This window comes from Canis lupus, chromosome 12, assembly GCF_011100685.1.
Source record: "Canis lupus familiaris isolate Mischka breed German Shepherd chromosome 12, alternate assembly UU_Cfam_GSD_1.0, whole genome shotgun sequence".
Lineage (NCBI taxonomy): Eukaryota > Metazoa > Chordata > Mammalia > Carnivora > Canidae > Canis > Canis lupus.
In genome coordinates, this window is record NC_049233.1 from 53,605,985 (window position 1) to 53,631,650 (window position 25,666).

Below are 25,666 nucleotides of genomic sequence, written 5' to 3' on the forward strand. Positions count from 1 at the left end.
AGAATTTACAAATCACTAAAACTCAACCTAAATATTACTATCACACCATAATTTTCCTTGAGTACGCTCTGAATATACTCTGATGTATGTTTCTAGAGAAATTCAAAGCAAAAATAATAATAGATAAGATTTACTTTAAAAACTTGAAGTTGTTGGGCAGCAGGGTGGCTCAGTGGTTTAGCGCCACCTTCAGCCCAGGGCCTGATCCTGGAGACCCAGAATCGAGTCCCACATCAGGCTCCATGCATGGAGCCTGCTTCTCCCTCTGCTTCTCCTTCTGCCTGTGTCTCTGCCTCTCTCTCTCTCTCTCTCTCTCTCTCTTTCTCTCTCTCTCTCTCTCTCTCTCTCTGTGTGTGTCTCTCATGAATAAGTAAATAAAACCTTAAAAAAACTTGAGCTGCAAAATTGACATACAGTTTCTCAATCTGAAAAAAATTATATATATATATATATATATATATAAAACAATCTGAAAGTTATATTTTCTTACATACATTCACAAAGACACTCATGGCCGTCTTAAGTAGTTAATTTATCTCTTTTCCAAATATAGTGAAAACTGAGACAAATATTTGCTTGAAACTAAAACAAAATTTCTTTTTTCTATACCAATCTATCTTGGGGTCTTGGGGGTACTACTTGCCAATTTTATTTTATTTTATTTTTTTTTTTGCACTTCTATCTCTAGCCCTGAGAAATTTCCTTGAAGGCATATTTCTGCATTTTACAAAGTTCCTGAAACATATTGTCTAAAAAAGTTTTACTGAAAAAATAAGTTAAAAAATAAATTGAAAAAAGTTGTCAGATATGCTTATATCCATTAGCCCTCTTTTTTCCAAATATGTTCATCTATTTATGTGAACCATGATACATGTATGAGAAAAGAGGCAATGAAAAATTTACTTCCCAATTCAAGAGGCATGGTATATATTTATCAAAGCAACTAGGAGAAAAAACACATGTCCTTGAAAGATATAGCCAATTAGACTACACTAGCCTGAGGAAAGCATTCTTTGTGTTTCTTATGTTTATTGTTCTTTAGTTATTTTTGTTCAGAAACTATACCTTATATTTCCAATAATAAGGCACATGGGGGCATTATGAAATTGACTGCAGAATGACATCACTAACACTGTTTTGCCTATGAGTTTTACCTTTTTTTTTTTTAAGATTTTATGTATTTATTCATGAGAGACACAGAGAGAGGGAGAAAGAGGCAGAGACACAGGCAGAGAGAGAAACAGGCTCCATGCAGGGAGCCTGACGTGGGACTTGATCCCAGGACTCCAGGATCACGCTCTGAGCCGAAGGCAGGCGCTAAACCGCTGAGCCACCCAGGGATCCCCAAGTTTTACCTTCTTAACACCAGAGCACATAGGTAAGTTTGGTTTGATTCACTAGATCAATCAACTTTTCGCCACTGCTGCTAGTGTCAAGGAAAGACAGTATTCACTCCAGTAACTCAGACCCACATGATAGCTTTGAGATATAATATGAACTTGAGTAATTTCTCAATCTTTTGAATACTATAATTTACACTTCTGTCTATATATTTTATCTGTACAATTTCTCAGGCAATTAATGCACAAATGCACACATACACAGAGGAAAATCTATTACTACATATATACCCATATATACCAATATATCAGACATCATGGCTCAATAGAGTTCTGTGTATTTTATTACTACTCTACCCAGCTATTTGTTGCCATATTCTCTTACCTGATTTTCCTCAGAGATTTCCAGTATACTTTCTCGCTTTGACTAACTTTATTCAAAAATTGTGTGATGCTTGGAATGTTCTTTATGCCTATTTCAAATATGGCATCTCTTAATATTTTAGTTTATTCAGAATGCTACTCAGTTTGAAAAAATGTATTGTTCATAATGTCTTTATCACTGAGCTATTATATCTTAAAAAATATTCATCCTGTTATGGATTATTCAGTATTTTTTCTTGTGGCTACAGAAACTTTAGGGGATGGGGTGACTGGGCGATGGGCACTGAGGGGGGCACTTGACGGGATGAGCACTGGGTGTTATACTATATGCTGGCAAATCGAACTTCAATAAAAAATATACAAAAACAAAAACAAAGAAAAAAATAAACTTTAAGTAACCTATTCTCATTAAGTAGTTCATATTATAATCAAAATATTTTTACATTATTGTAATCCAATTCTGATTTGCTAAATACTAGGAGTTAGGTAAAACTTCCCAGGTTAAGGTACAACAAAATGCCCTAAAATTAGACACTAGCTGCAAATTTCCAGGCCACACACACTTCTGACCAACTGACTACAAATTTGGTGTTCTAACTATTCCTTCAGGGTTGATAATTCACCGAAACAACTCCCAGAACTTAGGAAAGTACTATACCTATGACTATGGTTCTGTTCGAAAAACTAAAAATCAGGGCAAACCAAAAGACCTATAGGACAAGGTCTGAGAGGATCCCAAATGATAACTTTCTAAGTCCATTCTCTTTGGAATCAGGATGAGTCAACCTGTTGGCATATTAAGTGTATAACTGACCTGGAAGTGTACCCAAGCTTTGAGTGTCAACAATTTTTATTGGGTTTATTAAGTAGGCATAATTGATTGAATTATGTGATTGAACTGAACCTCTAGCCCTCACTTGATCCCACAGGATTGATCTGATGTTTGTGACACAAAAACCATCCTCTAATCATATGGCTGGCTTTTCTGGTTATGACTAGCCCCCAACCTAAAGCAATTAGTGTCCATCTAAGTCACCTCATTAGCATAATCTCAGGTGTGGTCTTGGAGGGACCATGAGGAATAATAAATACAGTCCCCCAAAATGGGTCAATGCCTAGGCTTTAGAGGTTCCATCCCAGGAAGTGGGGACAAAGACCAGCCAAATTCTTTTTTTTTTTTTAAGATTTTATTTATTTATTCATGAGAGACACAGAGAGAGAGAGAGGGGCAGAGACATAGGCAGAAAGAGAAGCAGGCTTTCCATGGGGAGCCTGATGAGGGACTCGATCCCAGTACCCTGGGATCATTCCCTAAACCCAAGGCAGACATTCAATCACTGAGCTACCCAGCCAAATTCTTTATTACACAAGAATCGCATTAAGATTTTGCTTTGATATATTAAAGGAAACCATTGAAATAGACTTGTTGTACTGAGAACAAGTCAACAGATCTTAACTATAATCTCAATTTCAATCAGACTAAATTAAAGTTCAACGGGTGTTTTAGAATAGCCTATTATAGCTATCACATTAATGGGTAGTCAACACAGTAATTCATAAGAATGTCAATAGCTTCTAACATTGGAAATATTCATATGTGTGTGGTCTAATTGAGCCTGGTCAAAAGATTAAATCTATCTGAATCACTATGGCCCATTTTTATAACCCCCTGGCCATGAGAAAACCACAAATACCAATCTCATTATTCATAGAACCATTTTAGGGAGAGGAAAAACTCAATTATATTTATGCCCCATCTAGTCCTAAAATTTATACATCCAAATGTTATTTAAAAATTTTTGAAGTCCACCTCCTTGTCCCAATATTTGTAAACATTATTTGAACAAAAACAAATCATTAGAGTTTGATTTTTTCATCTAATATTAGGTCAAGGGAGAAATTGGTTTACATAACAAAAAAATTATCCCATGTCAACTATAATTAAATTTTTGAACATGAAGATGTATAAATTTTTGCAAAATATATTTTTTTGGAATGCTGTAGTGAAATAACTAGACTGTGAAAATAGGTGACTAGGTATTAGACCCTTACTTTTTCTTTGAAAAGCATGCTCATTTTAAAATTGTTCACTGTCTCTAGAAATTGGGTAACACTGGAAAAGGCAGGCCCTCTAGGGTCAGCAAAGCCCCAAATATCAAAACTTGGAACTATAGAAAATAAAATACATAGTTAATACAATACCCAGATCCAGTCTCTTTAACTTCATAATAATCAAAAAGTAGAAACAATTCAAATGTTCATCTCCTAAGAGTGGATAAACAAATGTTGTACATCCATACAATGATATATTATTCAGCAATAAAAATAACGAAGTAATTAATGATCCATGTTACGACGTGGATGGACTTTGAAAACATTTTTCTAAAGATCGATCGATTGATCTATATCAATCTATCTATCTATCTATCTATCTATCTATCTATCTATCTATCTATCTTAAAGAGAGAAAGAAGGACCAGAAGTGAGGGTTGGGGCGTGCGGGGGGTGAGGAGGTGGGAGAGGAAGGAGATGGTAAGGAGAAAAACAGGCAGGTTCCATACCCAGCAAGGAACCGGAGGCTGGGCTCCATCTTACAACCGTGAGATCATGACCTTAGCTAAATCTGATGAGGCACCCAGGCACCCCTGAACCTTGAAAACATTTTAAGCAAAAGAAGCCAGACACATATAATTAGATGATGGTGATAGTTATACATGTGAATAAACTAAAAATCACTTTAGGTTGAGGTAACTATGGTAAATGAAGTATATTTCAATAACACTTAAAAATATAATAACTCAGTGAATTAATATTACAAAAAGAATTAAAAATCACTAGCTATCCTATATTTCAATAATAACCACTTAGAAATGGGTAGTGTAAATTTTGTTGGATACACAATAGCTTTAAAATATATAAAATGTCTTGGGATATTAATACTGTGATGAAAAATACTGTGTGAAGAAAATTTTGAAACTAATTGAAAGATATAAGGAGCTATTTTAAAAAGAGAGAGAGACCATTTTCATTTACGTAAGCAGTCAATATTTAAAAAAATCTTAAAATGTATAAATATATCAAAATACAGTATTGATGGGTTTGAGAAGTTTTAGGCTTTACATAATTTCTTCTATCACATGGATTTATATAAAAGTGATTCTAGAAAGACTTTTTAAAAATGTAAGTAGTTCTGGGTTCATAATGGATAGACTAATGGTGCAGAATATGTATTTCACAGATTCTTATATTTAAGTTGTTTATTATAACAATAAAGTACTTATATTAATGGTAAAATGGAATTATTGAACAAACTTTGTGGGACAACTTACTAACAATTTAGAAAATAGTAAGGCGGGATCCCTGGGTGGCGCAGCGGTTTGGTGCCTGCCTTTGGCCCAGAGCGTGATCCTGGAGACCTGGGATCGAGTCCCACGTCGGGATCCCAGTGCATGGAGCCTGCTTCTCCCTCTGCCTGTGTCTCTGCCTCTCTCTCTCTCTCTGTGTGACTATCATAAATAAAAATAAAAAATTTAAAAAAAAAGAAAATAGTAAGGCTATATTAATATTTTATACAACATTTCTATGTGGATTAAAATTTTAAATGAAACGCTGCAAGTGTTAGAAGTCCTTGAAGATACATAGGTCACTATTTTAATACATAAATAGGGAAAAGATAATGTTTTTAATATCAAATGAGACTATGAACAAAATATATTTTATTATTTTTGTATATATGTATATAATTCATAATAATATAGCATAATACATAGCAATGCGATTCAAAATAATATGCTGATTTTCATATATGTATCAATATATGATTACTTATATGTATACATATGTGAATATGCATATAAATATATGCATATAACTATAGACATATTTATGTATATACACATAGTTACACACATAGTTAAAAAATAAAGACTCTGGAGTGACATTTTGAGCAATTACTAAGTCTCTGTTATTCATTTTTCTCATCTGGAAATCATTATCAAAATAACATTTGCCTCTTGAAATGTTTGTTATAATTAAATGAAATTATACATGTAACATAAGTTAACAGAGTTTGAAATATAGTAAAATCTCAATAAACATTACTTATTAACCAGTATTGTAAAATTTTATACATTCAGAAATATGTTAAGTAATAAAAAAGACCTCATTCAAATTCCAGCCCTTTGTTATAGCTAGCAATTGACAATTGTATATACACCTAAGTACTTTTTTTTTAATTTATTTTTTATTGGTGTTCAATTTACTAACATACAGAATAACCCCCAGTGCCCGTCACCCATTCACTCCCACCCCCCGCCCTCCTCCCCTTCCAACACCCCTAGTTCGTTTCCCAGAGTTAGCAGTCTTTACGTTCTGTCTCCCTTTCTGATATTTCCCACACATTTCTTCCCCCTTCCCTTATATTCCCTTTCACTATTATTTATATTCCCCAAATGAATGAGAACATATAATGTTTGTCCTTCTCCGACTGACTTACTTCACTCAGCATGATACCCTCCAGTTCCATCCACGTTGAAGCAAATGGTGGGTATTTGTCATTTCTAATAGCTGAGTAATATTCCATTGTATACATAAACCACATCTTCTTTATCCATTCATCTTTGGATGGACACCGAGGCTCCTTCCACAGTTTGGCTATCGTGGCCATTGCTGCTAGAAACATCGGGGTGCAGGTGTCCCGGCATTTCATTGCATTTGTATCTTTGGGGTAAATCCCCAACAGTGCAATTGCTGGGTCGTAGGGCAGGTCTATTTTTAACTGTTTGAGGAACCTCCACACAGTTTTCCAGAGTGGCTGCACCAGTTCACATTCCCACCAACAGTATATGAGGGTTCCCTTTTCTCCGCATCCTCTCCAACATTTGTGGTTTCCTGCCTTGTTAATTTTCCCCATTCTCACTGGTGTGAGGTGGTATCTCATTGTGGTTTTGATTTGTATTTCCCTGATGGCAAGTGATGCAGAGCATTTTCTCATGTGCATGTTGGCCATGTCTGTGTCTTCCTCTGTGAGATTTCTGTTCATGTCTTTTGCCCATTTCATGATTGGATTGTTTGTTTCTTTGGTGTTGAGTTTGATAAGTTCTTTATAGATCTTGGAACCTAGCCCTTTATCTGATACGTCATTTGCAAATATCTTCTCCCATTCTGTAGGTTGTCTTTGAGTTTTGTTGACTGTATCCTTTGCTGTGCAAAAGCTTCCTATCTTGATGAAGTCCCAATAGTTCATTTTTGCTTTTGTTTCTTTTGCCTTCGTGGATGTATCTTGAAGAAGTTACTATGGCCGAGTTCAAAAAGGGTGTTGCCTGTGTTCTTCTCTAGGATTTTGATGGAATCTTGTCTCACATTTAGATCTTTCATCCATTTTGAGTTTATCTTTGTGTATGGTGAAAGAGAGTGGTCTAGAAAAAACAGCAAATAGATCCTACACCCAAGAGAAGAAGGGAGTTAATAAAGATTCGAGCAGAACTCAACGAAATCGAGACCAGAAGAACTGTGGAACAGATCAACAAAACCAGGAGTTGGTTCTTTGAAAGAATTAATAAGATAGATAAACCATTAGCCACCTAAGTACTTTTTATATCTGCTTTTACATGTGTAGGTTTTAAGGAAATCTTTGCTTACTATTTATGTTTTATAAAAAAGTATGTAATTTATATCATCCTATGAATTGTGTTGTTCTCCCCTAACAATACATTTATCCGTTACATTTACAATCATTTTATCATTGGGCTGGCTTCCAGCATTCATTTCTCCCATTCTTTTAGCAGAACTCATGTTTCTAAGCCATCACCTCAGTCCAAGTGGATTGGGTGTACCAACTCCAGCCCTAGACCCAGGTGTAGTCACTTGACTCAAGCCTGAGTAAATAGGTTATGGAATCTTCCTGGGCACAGTGTCTGGTTTAGGGATAGGCAATTGATCTGATTTGTACAGTGTAACACGAATTGAAGAGTTTTCTTATATTATTAGTGGAAAGATATATATTTCTGCTGGATTGAGTACAGCCTGAAGTTAATGGCAGGTATGTTGCCACTAATTAGTGAAAGCCAGCCTAGAAGCAACACAAATAATAAGTTATTCAAAACACAGAAAATGACACTGTGACTTGAGTATGTTGCTGGACTCCCTGGATCCTCTCTTTGACTACAACCAGATCTATCTCTGGATATTTATATTGCATGTAGGATATATTCTTTTTTTCTTAGTTTTATTTGAATTATGTTGTATCATTGCTACCAAAATCAGTAAGTATTGAGAGCTCTCTCTCTGTATATATAATTTATTATCATATCAATACAAAATTGAATGCATGTGTCCATATAATTGTACACTTGCGTATTTTTATTTGTGAAAAAAATAGTTAGAAGTTGCTTATTTGAGTCAAATTTATAGTTTCAATTTTGATAAGTACAATCAAATTGTTCCATTCTTTTTTTCTTTTAATTTAACCTTACATCAAATAAAAGCAAATTCCTTTTCAAATGCTTTTTTGCCAACACTGAATGTAACCAATTTTTTTATTTTCATGATGTGATGAATAAATGAGAGATTAGTAATGGCTAGCACAGCCTACCGTGCGCATATGTATATATATCTCTACATGTATATACATATACATACGTGCATATGTATATATATCTATACATATAGATATGTATATCATATATCATATATCATATATCAACCATTTGTTTTTCGTATGCAGTTTATCTGACAATAATCTACTATTTTTAGAAAAATGTTTTTAATACTTGTGTTTTCAAAGATTTTTAAAATCTTATAGTTACTCATCATTTCTTATACATACTGCTAAAAATATCCCTCTCTATCACATTTTCTTTGTTCATGTTATCTTGTGTTATGTAAATAAGTGTTTTGTTTAATATAAGTCTTTATGGCTTCTGATTGTGTATCTAATTTAGGAATTCAGGAAAGCCATCCTAAGCATAATACCAAAACAATTATAATAAAAGAATTGACTAATAATGTAATGATGTAAAACCTAAACAGCTTCTGAACACAATAAAAAATTCATTGAAACGAAAGGATAGAAAACAAAAACAAAACAAAAGCAGAAATATAAGAAAAAAATATTTGCAATATAAGTGGTAAAGAGAGGATTCATGTCTATCATATACAGAATTCTTATAAAACCTTGAGAAAAAATCATGAAAAATGACAGATTATATATATATATATATATATATATATTCATATATATATATGAATACTTCCACTGTTGAGGTGATTAAGAAAAAGGTAACCAGCGAGCTGAAAGAGAGAATGTGGCATAAAATTTTTGGAAGGCACTTGGTAAATATGCGTAAAGTTATATAAAGAATGCCTAAGCATTGACAATTCTAGTTCTAGGAATTCATCCCAAACAAAGAGCTTAATAACTATATGACATGCTCATACAATATGTTGATTGCATCATTGTTTATAAAAGCAGACAATTTTAATAAACCAAATGGGTTAAATATATTTCTATTCATAAGATAGAGAAATGCTATAGAGCATTTTGATGAGAAAGTTCTGAAGCAATAGTGATCAGATGCGAGTTTTAAAATAATCGGAATAATTAAAGAATAATTTCCTTTCTTCGCTTCACTGGATTATTTCCCTTTCATTCTATTTTACCCTTTTCAGTATATCTTGGTGTAGTAAACATTTTGTTTTTCTGTGATTATCACTAAGATCTATTCCTTGTTTTTCTAGTACACTATGCTGTTTCTCAGCATTTACCGTAGTTCCTGTTTGCTACTCAACGCTGATTTACATTTCGAGTTGTTACTAAAACCACCCTTTGTCATTTCTTTTATTGTTCATGGCATTACATGATTTTGCCTTTCTTTATTTCCATTTATTTATTTATTTACTTATTTATTTATTATTTAATACTTTATATTTATTAGAGATACAGAGAGAGAAGCAGGCTCCATGCTGGGAGCCTGATGTGGGACTCGATCCTGAGTCTCCAGCATCACACCCTGGGCTGAAGGCTGCGCTTCAGCCACCGGGGCTGCCCCTATTTCCTCTTATTTTAATTCAAAATTATCTTTAGCCAGGAAATCTAGAAAAGTGTCTAAATATCTGTTCATTTTATTAGAAATCAAGAGTATGGATTTGTAGCTGGATGCTTCCATAGATCTATATGCCCCAGCATAACTGGCTGAATCTGACAACTCTTGTTTATTTTTAATTTAAAATTCAGTTCTGAATTATTAAAATGTCAACAATCTGAAATAGTTACACTTGTGTTATCTACTTCTCTTTAGAGCACAAACGATTCTCTGAACTTTTGACCTTGTCATTCAGAAAAGGTCATAATAAAGTAATTTAAACAAAGGAGTACAAAATTAAAATATCAAAGAGAAACAAAGCATGCATGAATTATAATTTATTTTACACATTAATAAGATTACATCAATCTAAAAATGTGTGGAGCTGAGCTTTAAAACTTAAAAATATCAAATGATAAGTGTGTTCAATGTGTTATCTGTTTAGCTCAGGATGCACAAATATGCCATAGGATGACATCAAATTAGAGATAAAAGTTTCTCCACATTCCAGTAAGGAGTCAATGATATGAATGTCCTGGAGTACTGAGGACATCTGAGTGCAAGAACTACAGTCAGGTGATCATTTCTGTTACCACTGTTCTTAAGAAGTCATTGTCTACACTCAATTTATAAAATGCCACCTCATGGATTCTTTCTTATGGTAAATTGGCCTTTTCCAGACTGCTGAACTGCTATGGGAAAGTCCTAGATTTAGGGTCAACTTCCACTCCCAACCACTTTTACTTTTGATTTCTATACATGTTTCACTATCCCTTATCATCAAAAGCCCTAAAATCTGCTTTTTAAAAATCATGTATAATGGGCATATCACCAGAAGAGTTAATGATCATAGAATGAAACCCTAGGCTTTAGCATCACCAATATGTTTAGTATGCATTTGAAAATATCCTGTTCTATTTCTTTGGAAGAAAGGATAAATATGTTCATTCCTTTATGATCTATTTTTCTTCCTCTAGAATAGTTTGGACAGCTTCTTCATAGTCTATCAACAAATCAGCAATGAAAGAAAAATCTAACAAAACTTATTTTGAGAATTCAGTACATACAATGGCTAAATGGCATATGCAAAATAAAAGATGTGAATTTCCAGAGGAATAATCCAGGATAATATAGAAATAGCATAGGCTGAAACACATCATATAAATTATGTGCTTGCCCCACTATTCATTCTATGTTTGATTTCTTTTCATAAATCCAAAATAATTAAAAATTAGCCATATAAGGAACCAAGATACAGTCACTGACAGTGACTTTAAATTATTAATACAAATTTAGTGGTGGCAGTGGTATAGTGATTTTATATTGTGCTTTAAATTTTTATCGTGTTGTGTTTTGAAAAATATCATAAGTAAGAATGAAACTAAACAGAAATAAGAATCAAAAGTAATCCATAAAGTACATGGAAAATAATGAAGCAAATCTTTCTTGTGTTAAAAAACGTGGTCAAATATCTACAACAATTATGCTTCCATTTTCTCCCTTCATGATAAAAGAAAGTAAAAGTTTTCAATAATAATCACCATAGTATTCTCTTTAAAATAAATCAAAGAAGCAATGATATTTTTCTCTCTGTTTGCCAGTCTACGTCCTGCTAAAGGAGTATTGTACATAATTTAAATAAATAAATATATACTATACTGAAACAAGTTTTGGAAATTCTGATTTAAACAAAGGTAAACCCATGTATAATGTTACAAGGATTCATACTTAGATGCTTAAAATCTTTATTGTTACTGAATTATCCAAGACAATGCTTTATGTTTCTGTAATTCATTTGTTTAGAAATCCATTGGAAAACAAAATAAAATAAAGCAGAAAACACTCTTAGAGTTCATTAAATACTAGAATGCTAGCCTGACGAATTTTAATTCGTATGCCGTATCTTTAATGTTATCCTACATTCTAAGTGATTTAAGGACTATCTTCAATAAAGTTATATCTGTACTCTTTTTCCCAAATTTTACATTAATAAAAACTAATTAAACTTGATTCCACATAGTTGTCATTTATCCCACTTTATAAAATAAAACAATGAGATTTTTAGAATATAATAAAATAGCTACAAATTTCTTATATTTTTAATTTTTTAAATATTTTTGCTATATTAATTACTAATCTTTATTCTACTGACAAAATACTTCTATATCATAGATAAGAAAACTAGAAAACAAAAAGTTAAACTCTGTTAAAGATCTAAAATCTGATTCCAAAGATGAGAGGGAGTAGCTCCTGGATTAATTTATTAATATCTATTTTACAACAGCAAGGTCAAGTGTGTTCTTCATTAGACTTTGTATTGATAAAGTTTGCCATAGATCTTTAAGAATTTTAAACATGCTGCAAACAAATTAAAATCAATTCTGTAAAATTTGTCAAGCTTAAGTCTTTATTAGAATTACTAATTATCTGTATCATTTGATTGAGAAGACATATGATTCTGTGCACAGCAAGGGGTATGTAAAATCATTAACTGTCTCTCCCTCTAGATATAACAAGTGATGTGTAGACCTAAACTCAGCAGGGACCATCTTTACAAGCATGCCCTGAGGTAAAGTAGAACATGCTTGAATGAATACTGTTAAATGAGCCTAATATGACCCTCCTCTCTCCTCCTCCAAGTATTTATTCTCTGTAGGCCTTAATATTTGAAATGCTAGCTTCAACTTCCATTCCTCCATGCAAAGCATAATATGGTACATTACTGTTTTTTAAATGAATCTAATAAAAGTAAACGTTTAAGAATGAAGAGGGTCAATGATGCAACTCAGTTACCTTTTGAATTTCATAAAGAGCTCTGGTATTGTGAAAAGTCAGTTTTCAGCAAACACTATGATTTTACAGGACTACCAGTTGGGACTACCCTAGAGAACAATATGATATTTGTTCAGTGCCTTCTCTTATAACATGCCCTATGTCAATTGTCTGAGATAGGAAGGAAGTTAAATTGGCCCTCACCTCTGGGAGCTCTGCTTCACATGAGAAATTGCCTGGACTATTCATATAAGTCTTTTACCCTAAGCAATTAATGTTCTTTACTGCTCAAATAAATCCTCCTCTCATTCTATAGCTCTACTACTCCTCACAAGAGAAGTTTGGTTGAAAAGGTGAGAATAAAGAGAAGGGAAGAAAAGGAAAGAAAAAGAAAGGGAGAGAAAGGAAGAGAAGAAAAGAAAGAGAAAAGAAAAGAAAAAGGAAAAGAAAAGAAAGGATCTTTCAAATCTGAAATGATTCTAGGTAGTTTTTTTTTTTTTTTAACTGTATCGGTAAGTCTATAGGGAAAAGAAGAGAAAGAAAAGAAAAGAAAAGAAAGAAAAAGAGAAAGAAAGAAAAAGAAGAAAAAGAAAGGAAAGAGAAAGAAGAAAGAAAGAAAGAAAGAAAGAAGAAAGAAAGAAAGAAAAGAAAGAAAGAAAGAAAGAAAGAAAGAAAGAAAGAAAGAAAGAAAGAAAGAAAGAAAGAAAGAAAGAAAGAAAAAGAAAAACAAAGAAAGAAAAGGATAATCACAACTTGGTGTCATTTGTTCTTTTACACAAGATGGATAAGGAATGCTTATAATAATTTCTGAGATAAAAGAGTTAAACAAGAGTCTGGAAGAAAGGAATTTCAAACCTGGGTTGTGGAGCAAGAAATCTATTGTGGCTAAAGCAAAATAATAGGATGTTGCAGAAGAGAAGAGTTAGGTAGGCTGGATTCTGTGGCACCTTTAGGTCACATTAAGATGCTGAGTTGTAAGTATTACTTTGAATAAGATGGAATGCAATCACAGAGCAGGCAATGGCGAAGTGACTTAATCTGGTGTATTTGGTTATAATTGCTTTCAATTATATAGAGACTTGTAGGTAAAAATGGAAGTGGAAACATCAGTTGCTTTTGCAATTATTCGGGTAAGATATATAACAGTTTGTATTTGGATGATAGTGGTGGAGCAGTAATTAGTGATCTATTTGAGATGTATAATGAATAAAAGCATGATTACTTTTTCAGGTAGATTAGATGTGGTATATAAGAGCATGAAGGTAGATGATATGTTTTGAGGGTTTTTTCCTAAGCAAGTGAAAGAATGATATTATGATTTGTTAATATGAGCAAAAGTCTGGAGGATTAGGCATGATGAAGATGAACAAACGTCTGTTCTTGAACATGTTAAATTTGAAATACCTTTGGGACATCCAAGGGGATAATTGAGTAGGCAGTTGGCGATATAAATCAGATATTTAGACAAGCCATCAGTTCAGAGAGTTTAGAGATATAAATTGGTATAAATTACAATTATATATCTATATAGAGATATAAATAAAGATGATATATAAAGACAGGGGACTTAATGGGATCCTCTAAGGAGATAGAGTACATAGAGAAGAAAGGATGCCAGAGATTGAGACCAAGGTTATGCTGACCACAGTGATCATAAAATAGAGAAAGCTTCAACATTGACGAGGAGCGAGAGCAGGGAGAGAGGTCAGGATCAAGAGAATGGGATTCAGAACAAGAGGATAATCATCTGGGTTAAATGCTGGTGACTGATGAGAATTAAGAGCTGACTTTGGATTGGGCATGGATCTTGTGTTAATAAGACTTGGAAAATAGAAACGTCTTTTCAATTGTGGGAACAAAATTCTCAACTGAAGTAATTTTTTTAAAGGAAAAATTTGGAGACTGTGCAATTAAGTTTTTCCTATGAAAAGTACAAAAATAATAACGTAGTTGTAGGTCAAGGAATGATTTTTTTATAAAAAAGGGAGAGCAGATGGTGAACATAAGATGTTCTATATGACATAATTATCTACTTGAAATTAAAAGCATGCAATTTACTCTCAGTCATTAAAATGAGTTGGAGCAAATTTGTTTGGCATTTTAAGAACCTGCATGTGATTTGACCATAGGCCATAGAGATTGTTGAGCCTGAACATAGAGAGTTGAAAGACCATATTTTCAAAGATATAATTATTCTTGTCTAGCATAAAATGGTAACTAAAAAAATAAATGAGCTTCATAAATATTAGCCACTATTCATAAAGCCTATGCCATGTGGATCCATAGTAAAAAATTATGTTTCCACTGAACAATTTAGCTACCCAGTTTAAAATGTAAATACAATGAATATTTAAGACAGATGTATCCAAAAGTTGAGAGGACAGAATATATAATGCAGAAGAGGTATGCTAATGAGAGAGAAAAAGAGAGAGAAAGCACCAAATATCAGTAAGTAATATAATGATCCCATAATCTTGAAAAAGGGCATTCATATAATTATAATTAATATATTTAATATGATTCCTAAAATAATATTAATATAATTGTTATAAGATTTTGCTTTTTTAAAAGATTTTATTTATTTATTATGAGAGAGAGAGAGAGAGAGAGAGAGAGAGGCAGAGACACAGGCAGAGGGAGAAGCAGGCTCCATGCAGGGAGCCTGACATAGGACTTGATCCCAGGTCTCCAGGATCAGGCCCTGGGCTGAAGGCAGCGCTAAACCGCTGAGCCACCCGGGCTGCCCAGATTTTGCATTTTTAAGGTCAATCATTTTCTTAATCCAGACAAAGTCTTTAAGAAGCAAAGTTCAGACCAGAAACACAAGCTTAGCCACCACCAAGAGAACTAAATTAGACCAAGGGAAACCTTTGGATTCACTCCAAAGACTTCAGTGCAGTTCCAAATCTTGAATCAAAACATGGCATAAAGCACTAAAAAAAAAACTATAAAAAGTGATAAAACTGATTACTCAATATTGGTAGATCTGCCACTCCCCCTGAATTTAACAACATTTTTTTCTAATTATTCATTTTCCAACTATAGGGAAAAGTTTTTAAAACTTCAAAACAAAATCAGAATTGTGTCTTAAAAAGCTAGCAAAGATAATACTTTCCGTGTATTTATGAAGAATTTCTTGCTGTGAGATCTGTTATCACAGAGATAAAATTGTATTCCATGTAATCAATAAAATTTTATTAAAAATATAATAAGGAAAAATGAAGTGTCATCAGACAATCTGCCACAACATTTTTCAATGAACAGAATTTAGTTTAACTAATTAAAACAATGTGCTATTAAAATGATGGTGTAAATCTGTTATACATAATCATGTGTTTAATGTACCATAGAAAATAATAATGCATGCTTCACTTAGGTTGGTTAAGGATACCTGAGTTTCTTATTTGTTTGTTTTTAACTTTTTATAGAAATACTTGCTTATATTGAAATTTTAGATTGGAAAGGTGTCTGATTACCTGGTCTCCAGTGTGATGTTCATCTAGAATGGTTGGCTGGACTATCTTTTCCCTTTAAGAAGATATGGAACTGATATGGTAACAAACCAACAAAATGCCAATTGTTACTCATTTGGGGATGTATGTCAGGGAAAAATCAACATATTTGCATAAGAAAAAAGGGCAAAGGGAATTTTTATATGTCACAAGAGTGCTACACTTTATCAAAGTAAACACATGAATAAAAGAAAATCTTTAAACATAAATACACTCAATAAACCATGCAAATATTTAAACACTAAATATCTCAGTCTTATGGGACTAGAAAATTTTATCAAAACGTGAAATGTGTATTTAAAACATTACTTTAAAAATGATTCCATATGATACTCCACTTTTTGTTTATCTTTGTAAGATTTTTTTTAATCATTTGAGAGAGAGATTGAGAGCGAGCACGAGCAAGGAAAGAGGCAGACTTCCACCTGAGCTGGGAGCAGGATCTAGGGTTCGATCCCAAAATTACGGTACACTTCAGGAATTTTCATGTCATCCTTGCACAGGGGCTATGCTTATCTTCTCTGTATCGTTCCAATTTTAGTATATGTGCTGCCAAAGTGAGCACGATACTCCACTTTTTAAACAATTGCAGTTACCTAAATATAAGTGTGTGGTTTGATGTGTATTTTTGAATATAGGAACTCCTCAAATAATTTAAATTGCACTTTTCTATTGCATTTATTTTTATTTTTTTCTTTTTAAAAATATCCTTATTGAAATATAATATAAGGGCACCTATATTATAAGGGTGACTCAGTTGGTTAAGCATCTGTCTACCTTTGGCTTAGGTCAAGATCCAGAGTCTTGGCATCAAGCACAGAGTTGAACTCACTGCTCAGGGAGAAGTCCTCTTGTCCCTCTCCCTCTGCATCTCCCCCCCACACTTGTGCTCTCCTCTCTCCCTCTCTCTCTCTCTCTTTCAGACACACATACACACGCGCACACACACAAATAAAATCTTTTAAAAGAGAGATGTAATTGTGCACCTGGGTGGCTCAGTGGTTGAGCATCTGCCTTTGGCTCCGGGTGTATCCCTGGGTCCTGGGATCAAGTCCCACAACCAGCACCCTGCAGGTGCCTCTCCCTCTGACCATGTCTCTGCCTCCTCTCTCTGTGTCTATCGTGAATAAGTAAATAATAAAAAAAAGAAAAAGAAAATTCAGATATCATAGAATTCACCCATTTGAAGTATACAATTCAATGATTTTTAGGTATTAAATCATCACAATATAAGTTTATGGCATTTTCAACATATCAAAAGGGAAACCCTTAAACCCATATGTCACACCCCATTTCATCAACCTTTTCCATGGCCCCAACCCTACTACCTACTACCATGTCCTAGGAAAACACCAATCTACTTTCTGTTTCTATATATTTGCCTCTTTGGGGCATACTATATAAATTGAATCATACAATATGTGGCCTTTTGTAACCGGCTTCTTTCACTTAGCATAATATTTTCAAGGTGGGCAGCCCTGGTGGCCCAGTGGTTTAGCGCCACCTTCAGCTCAGGGCCTGATCCTGGAGACCCGGGATCAAGTCCCACATCGGGCTCCCTGCATGGAGCCTGCTTCCCCCTCTGCCTGTGTCTCTGCCTCTCTCTGTGTGTCTGTGTCTCTCATGAATAAATAAATAAAATCTTTAATAATAATAATAATAATAATAATTAATAATAATATTTTCAAGGCTTTTCCATGTTGTAGCATGCATCAATACCTCATTTCTATGGCTGAAAAATATCCCATTGTACGAATATACCACATTTGTCTATTCACTCGTCATTTCATGAACATTTGGGTTGTTTCCCTCTTTTGGCTATTTTAAATATGCTACTATTAACACTCAAGTACACCTGTTCTCAGTTCACTTGGATATATACCTAATAGAGGAATTGTCAAATCATAACTTTATTGAAGTTATCGTAACAGTTATCAAATGGTAACTGTATGTTAAACATTTTGAGGAACTGCCAAATTATTTTTCTAAAAGACCTCACTTCACATTCCCATCAGCCAGCATCTATTGCATCTATTTAGTTTTTAACTAATACCAAATTTATTTGTAAATTTAAGTCATCTTATATCCATTGGTCTGCAGTCCATCAAATCTTATCTTTTCTTGGCCTCAACATGCTTTCCCTCTATATCGTCATGATTAAGTCATCATACTTCAGCTCCATTAGATTTGATCTTGGTCTGTACAAAATCAAGGAATTCCAGCTCAATACTCAGGCTGCACATCAACTAATTTCTTGAAGCTTGACCAGCTTTGATGTGGTTTTTCTTCCTATTTAAAATTAGAAGATATTCATCCCGTTCCCCAAACTTAGAACCTGCTTCAAAATCTATTTGCATTTACTGGATTCCATTTCTGTTTCCTGTGCCTAACATCTCTTCTCTTAGTAGTTTGCCAGTAGTCTTGTCCATGTAAGGCAAGGAGTCTGTCATGCTTGCGATATTCTCATGGTGAACTGGAGTCCTATTGAATTCATTTCTATGTCAATTGATTATCTGCCTAGATCTCAATTCTAGAATTGTCAAAATCAATTTCTAAATAGATTCAGATTTTATTATCCCTATTAATGCATCCTCTTACTAGCTGTAAGTTCAAGGTTAGCTACTACCTGTGTCCACCATATGTGTTCTATTATCTGTAGTGCTGGTTATCATATCCTAAATGTTGGGCTTACATTCTCCCATCGTATATTACCCTTAGTGTTTCCCACTTTCTAGTAAGAGTGTCTACTTACAATTCCTTCCTTAAATCTCTGACTATCCCATAGAACTCAACTAGATCTAGCCATGTGCCAAGATATGACAGCTTTGCAAGATGGCCCACTTCTAAAATGACTGAATTTATGCTTCCTTTGGATCTTATCATATTAATATATTATTCCAGAATTGCATTGTGTTTAAAATTTTCCAGAGGTTTTGTCATAAACATGATATTGTTATGTGTATTTATACTTGTTAATTGAAAGCAGTTTCTACCTTTCTTGAGCTGCACAGGTTAGAAAAAAAGGTAGAATATGTAAGTCCTTTTTAATTCAATAAAGTGTATGGTTTGTAGGGTTTCTAACAAATAGGACATGAAAATAAAATCATAAAGCACTTGAATGCAAAAATGATATTATGTCCTTAACTGACAATGGCATAAAGTTTAGAAAAAATATTTAGTGACGTAAGTGGATTTAGGTATCGAAGAAAACCAATTATACTAAATATATAATGAAGATTATAATAATGGCCATTGAAATGTTGTAGAGTAAGTCCAAAAATGTCTGATTATTTAATTTCCATTTGAATGTATCTCCTAAACTTCTCAACAATATTTATTTCTGTTGAGTTTATGTACAACAGAAAAGTACATGGAGCAATGATTTAAATATTTTCAGACGCGCCAACGGACTCAGTCAGAAGAGGGAGCAACTCTTGATCTCGGGATTGTGGATTGAGCCCCACATTGCATATAGAGATTACATAAATAAATAAAACATTAAATATTTTGGGGGACCAAGATGTTATATGTTAAACAAATTACATGGTCTGAGGCACAAAGTATTCATTTATTTTTTTGCAGATGTTTTCTCTATTATATAAAATAAGATTTCACAATTTGGCCATAAAAATAAATAATGATTAAAAATATTCCAAAATATTCAAGTGAAAAAATTTATGAGACTGTGATGTTGTTAAAAAAAAAGAAAAATATAAAGAAAAGCTCATTTACCCCCAGTATTACCCCAACTCTGTTATCTGAAGCTCATTAATTAAAGAGGCAGAATTAAACATAACTGCTGCCCTTTAATCAAAAACTGTAATTCATCTCCTGTTGATAATCAAAAGCTCTTTTTTAGAGAAGACTAGCTAAAAAATGGAAATAATTATATAATTAGAAAATTACTTCTTATTAGATCGATGATTCAGTAAATGATCATTAGTGTATGCAAAAAAAGTGAGTTAAGGATTATTGGGGATCAGATATTTTTAAAGTGTCAAAAGTATCATCTCACAGATTCCTTACATTATAAAAGGATCAAACTATATCTTTATAATAGAGAGATCTAGTCTGTTATCATCTCAAAGAAAGGAGATGAAAATTAGCATTAGTTATTTTGGAACAACCTGATTCTGAGTACCAACTGATGGGATGCAGTGTGTAGTAAATAGTATTACTTGAGCCACATTTTAGCCAAAAAAAAAAAAAAACAAAAACATCTGAATTAAATCAGAACTTTATGGCCTTATTTCCGGTTTAGAGGAAATAGAGTTTGAGGAAAAGATTAAGTGACATCATCAGGAAACAATGAAGCAAATCTCAATTGTGGAAGATTCTAAAAGAAACACCGTCTTCGAAAACGTGTCTTAAAAGAATAAAATGGTGGAAGTTGAATATAAATTTTAAAAAGAATAAAATGATCTAAAAATTTAATTTGTGAAACTTTTTGAATCATTGTTGAAAATAAAATAGCGATAAAATAGTGGCAGATATTTGAGGAATTTTGAATATGGATATGTTAAAATATTAAGAAAATACTGTTATTTCTAATTTACTGTTATATCAACATAGGATATTGGCATTATGGTTATGTAAGACTATATCCTATTTAGGGATACATACTGATTTATATGTAGGTAAATTATCATCACTGTGTAGCCTCAAATGGTTAAAAATGTGAATATATAAATATTAACAAGTAGAAAAAGCAATTATAACAAAATGTTAAAGAATTTTTATTTCAGGGGCACCTGGGTGGCTCATTGGTTGAGCGCCTGTCTTTGGCTCAAGGTGTGATCCTGGGGTCTTGGGATTGAGCCCTGCATCAGGCTCCCTGCAGGAAGCCTGCTTTTCCTTCTGCTTACGTCTCTGCCCCTCTCTCTGTCTCTCATGAATAAATAAGTAAAATCTTAAAAAAAAATAGAATTTTTATTTCTAGGTAAAAAATTTGATATGCCGGTATTAGTTATAAGGTTCTTTAATTTTTCCAGACTTTTAGAATTTGGAAATTTTTTACATTTTTCATATCAGTAAGATTAAAATGAATTATATAAGAGCATTTTTAGAGTAAACTCAATAAGATTAAGATAGGAAGTAATTGTATATCAAAATATGCATATTTTCTTTGGTTTAATAAATCAAAATGTATAAAATTGTTTAAATGATGTCTTTAACTTGGAATACGAAACGTCTAAATCTCAAAAAAGATCTAACATTGGGACGCTTGAGTGGCTCAGTGGTTGAGCATCTGCCTTTGGCCCAGGATGTGATCCTAGAGTCCTGGAATCGAGTCCCACACCAGGCTCCCTGCATGGACCTGCTTCTATCTCTGCCTATGCCTCTGCTTCTCTCTGTGTGTCTCTCATGAATAAGTATATTTAAAAAAAAAAAAAAGATCTAACATCAAAAGAATATTCTTTCAGTATTTACTAGATCAGTCTCCATCTCCTTTGAGCCTTTCCAAATTTGAAATACTTTTTTTCTAATTTATAAAACTGCCAAGGACATTTTAATTTCAAGAATTTGGAGATAAACTGTGCTTCATCAAGTTGATGAAAAGTCCCCTGTCTACCTCCCTGCACTGGAGCTCAAAGAACAGTTACTTCTGTTTTGCATTCACTTCACTCTCATCTAATAAAAATCATTGAAAATCATCCTGTGAGCTGTTGATACAGACTTTGTTAGATAATAAATAAGTAAAAGATTTAAAAAATGAAACAAAGAGAAATCATGATTATGGGTAGTGCTTTTCTGAGCAAGAATAATCAACTCACTTCTCTTTTGAAACCAAAGCCCAACTCTTTCCATTTTGTATCTGATATATTGCAGCACCAAAAAAGTTGAAAACATGTTTCAGTAAACACCAACAGGGCATTCTAAGAGTATTTTCAGTTATTTAAAAATATCTACTATACTGCTTATGAAAAATGGGTAAATGCCACTTGTGATTCCTAATTTGTTACTACATCAAGAGCAGATAGCTCAATGTATGTAATATGGAAAGGTGCAAAAAAATTACAAGTGAAAGAATCCTGGATAATCTCAAAAAGCTGGTCATACATTGGCTCAGATTCAGGTGCAATGAATCTTTTGTAATTTGGAAGAAGCAAGACATGCTTTTAAATGCTGTAAATGAAGGCATAGCATAAATATATGATGTAGAGTAATGTAATAGGACTTTATCGGTGTTTACTAATAATTTATTAAAATCTTTCTAATTTTACCTGGAAAAAGCAATCTACAGTGTTACAAATAATCTCAAAAATTTTCTGTCTTCAGTTTTTCCTTGCAAATCTTAAAGCAGCAAAAACTAGGAAACCAAATTCTTCATGACACCTTAAATTAACCATTACTACTGTAAATAACTGGATTTAAGGTATTGTTGAATAAGATTTCTGAAATATAGCTGAAAGTTGTCAGTAATGAGTTGATGTTTAACTGGTTATTTTGAAAGAAATAGCATTTTTGTCATTGATATCCAAAACTATAGGTCTGAGTACCAAAATTTTCAAGTTAATTAAAGAAAATGAATACTAAGGGTATATTTTACTGGATTTTGCTTTTAGCAATTTCTATTTTTGAAAAGTATATGTGATTAAATATATGAATTCTGTTTATGTATCACTCATTTTGAACACTGAGTATTTTGTGGTATCATTCCATCTCTCATAGACCATACTCCATGCCGCTCTGATGAGGTAATGCTTTTTTCTCACTAATGTCTCTGTAGAGCCCTTAGCCTGTTATTTAAATTATTGATTTTCACATATGACTATCTGTGAAGAGTACCAATTATTTATATGATAGATCATATCTTAATCCATCTTTTTCTAGATCTACACACAGAACCTGACACAGCATACCTGAGTCCCTGTATGTAGTGTTGAATGTGATTTGAGAAGCTAGAGAGAAGTTAAGAGCTGCTGACTTCTTGCTCTGAGGGACGTGGCTTGTGTACCAGCTCGTCTGCTCTACTGCCTAGGATTTCTGAATGAACTTGAGAACATAACTGGGGATTACAGATTCTTAATTGTGTTATATTCAAATTGTCAATAAGATTGCTTGCTTACAGGGTTGTCATAAGGATCAATTGCAATGATAATAACAATAGGTATTCTTTATGGAGTAACTTTGTGGAGGACCTACTATGTGTTCCTAACAAGTGTGGTCCCTAGTGTGACATGCCAAATTCTGTCCTAAAAAATTTAGATAAAGGATTTGATTGAATACTCAATAACCCATAAATAATCATTGTTCTTTCTCAACTTTACAGATTAAGAAAATCAGACAAATGATTAAGAAAATCAGACAAATGGAGATTAAATAATATGCTGAAGATTAAACAGAAAATGGATTTGGAACCCAGGTAATTTGAATCCTCTGGTGATATGTAAAGAGCCTGCATATACTAATGATCAGCAAAGATTTAGATTTAAAAAACAAAACGAAACAATTGCTATTCATGAGGCTCCTTCCTTTTTTGAGGAAGAATTACAAAACTCCTTTGGTCCAATAATTGCTAATATGTGTGTCATTTTAATGAATGTATGAATTTACTTAAGCCTTCAAAGACTCTCACTTCAGCAAGCTGTTGAACACTAACTGGATGTGAATAGCTACAGGGAAGTATTCTCTGCATAATAGGAGTGACTTATTTCTATTAAGGAAAACCACATGTGACTCGGGTAGGACGTGACACTTCTGCCATATGATTTACAACATATCTATTCCTTTAACTCTTCCTGCATGTTTTTGGCTTAAATTGCCCTTGCCTTTTAGTGGAGATTTGACATTTGAAAATATGAAATAAGTGTTATTTCCATCTAATTCTTTAAAATTTGGCTTCCATCTAGACAGGCACCTGATTTGGAAAAAAGTGGAGGCTCTAGCCAGCTGGAAAGAATGAGAAAGTTAAAAACAAGTCAAGGTTTCTAAGAACATAGGTCTCTCCCTATTTAAACAGTTCCAAACCACACTCACTTATAATCATAGACCAAAAAAGTCTTGACTCTTTCTATAGAACCTTTTAAATCATCTATGGCAGGCCAAGGGCTACAGCTCGAGGCAGCCACATGGCCAGAATCTCTATTCTCATGTCTTTGGCTATAAGAAAAGTCTGTAAACCAATTTCCAGACTGTGTTAAAAGTAGTTTAACTGTCAAAAGAAAAAAAAAAAAAAAGGTGCCTTTGATGTTCAATATTTGAAATTAAACATTTGGTTCATATACGTGTCCTTTTTAGGATTATTAAACTATAACTAGTCACTTATACTTGAATCTCTCATTGTTATACCTAACAATTATATTACTTTTCAGCTGACTCCAGTATTAAGCTCACTAGTGCCAGTTATAATTAAAAATAAATTTTAAAGAAAATTCACCACAAATTATTCACAATACTGAATGCATGCACTTTGCAGAGTTCCTACAGGTAAGCTAAGCTAAACAGGCATAATTTTTCTAAACAATGCTCTCAGATTTTTTTTCTCAAAGACTCTAAAAAATAATTTTCCCACAAATAGCTGTTATAAGGAGGAATACTAGTTTGAGTGACTCAATTCTAGGAAAGTACATATTTATTTTCTGCAATATAGGAATTTCTTTACTATCATTACTTCCTCCATTAATATTAGGGAGTCAGGGAACAAATTCCAACACATAGAAATGAAAATGTTAGTATTTGAATAAAATTGAGACCAGTTAGCTTGGTCTATCCCAGCACACTAGATGAGTTCCTGAAGAGTCGATTTGCTGCATTGCAAACCAGCTACTGGAGAACATTCGCAAGTCTCTAAGGAGAAGTTCTATTACCACAGGACTGTTTCTAGAGAATACTATCAAGTGGCAGCAATAAGGATGTTTGGGGGTTCTTTATTTTCCATCTCTACCAGTTCCCCTGGGTCACCCATATAAATTGAAGTACAGTGTGCTTGCTATTCAAATAGATCTCAAAATGAGTCCTCTACAGTCCTCTTCCAATTAGACTGACCCTCTTATGCTTCTCTTAAATGGAATTTCTGAAGCTACTATTGGTGGTCATTCCTTCTATTTTGAAGCAGCTTAATCAATATAAATTTCTAGTGAAGCAATTGTCCTGTTCTCTTACCAAAAGGTCCTGTTTGTGCTGCCTAAGTAAGAACAGTTACTTATTTTCTTATCTTTCTGTGAAGTTAGGTAAAAAGTTTTTAATTCTGTGTAATAGTGGTAAACATTGAATATAGAATAAAAATTTGCTTCAACTTACCTTGACAGCATAATTTCTAACTTTTTAAAAAGATTTTATTTATTTATTCATGAGAGACACAGAGAGAAAGGCAGAGACATAGGCAGAGAGAGAAACAGGCTTCATGCAGGGAGCCTGATGCCGGACTTAGTCCTGGGACTCTAGGATCACGTCCTGGGCTGAAGGCAGACGCTTAACCACTGAGCCACCCAGGTGTCCTGCATCATTTCTAAATTGATCAAAATATTCAGAACTGATAGAATTTGGTTAGTAGTCAGACAGACTTCTTATCAAAGTCCAAATGTATTAAACTTTAGAAACCATTCCATAAAATTATATTAAAATATTTAATTAA

At 33.2% G+C, this 25,666-nt stretch overlaps 1 non-coding gene across 1 annotated transcript; it reads right to left on the reverse strand.

Moving 5' to 3' along the window:
- Nucleotides 1–16,547: 16,547 nt before the first annotated feature.
- Nucleotides 16,548–16,654, reverse strand: LOC119874379. Its single transcript, XR_005368232.1, has one exon. It is a non-coding gene; the product is annotated as a U6 spliceosomal RNA (small nuclear RNA).
- Nucleotides 16,655–25,666: the final 9,012 nt, after the last annotated feature.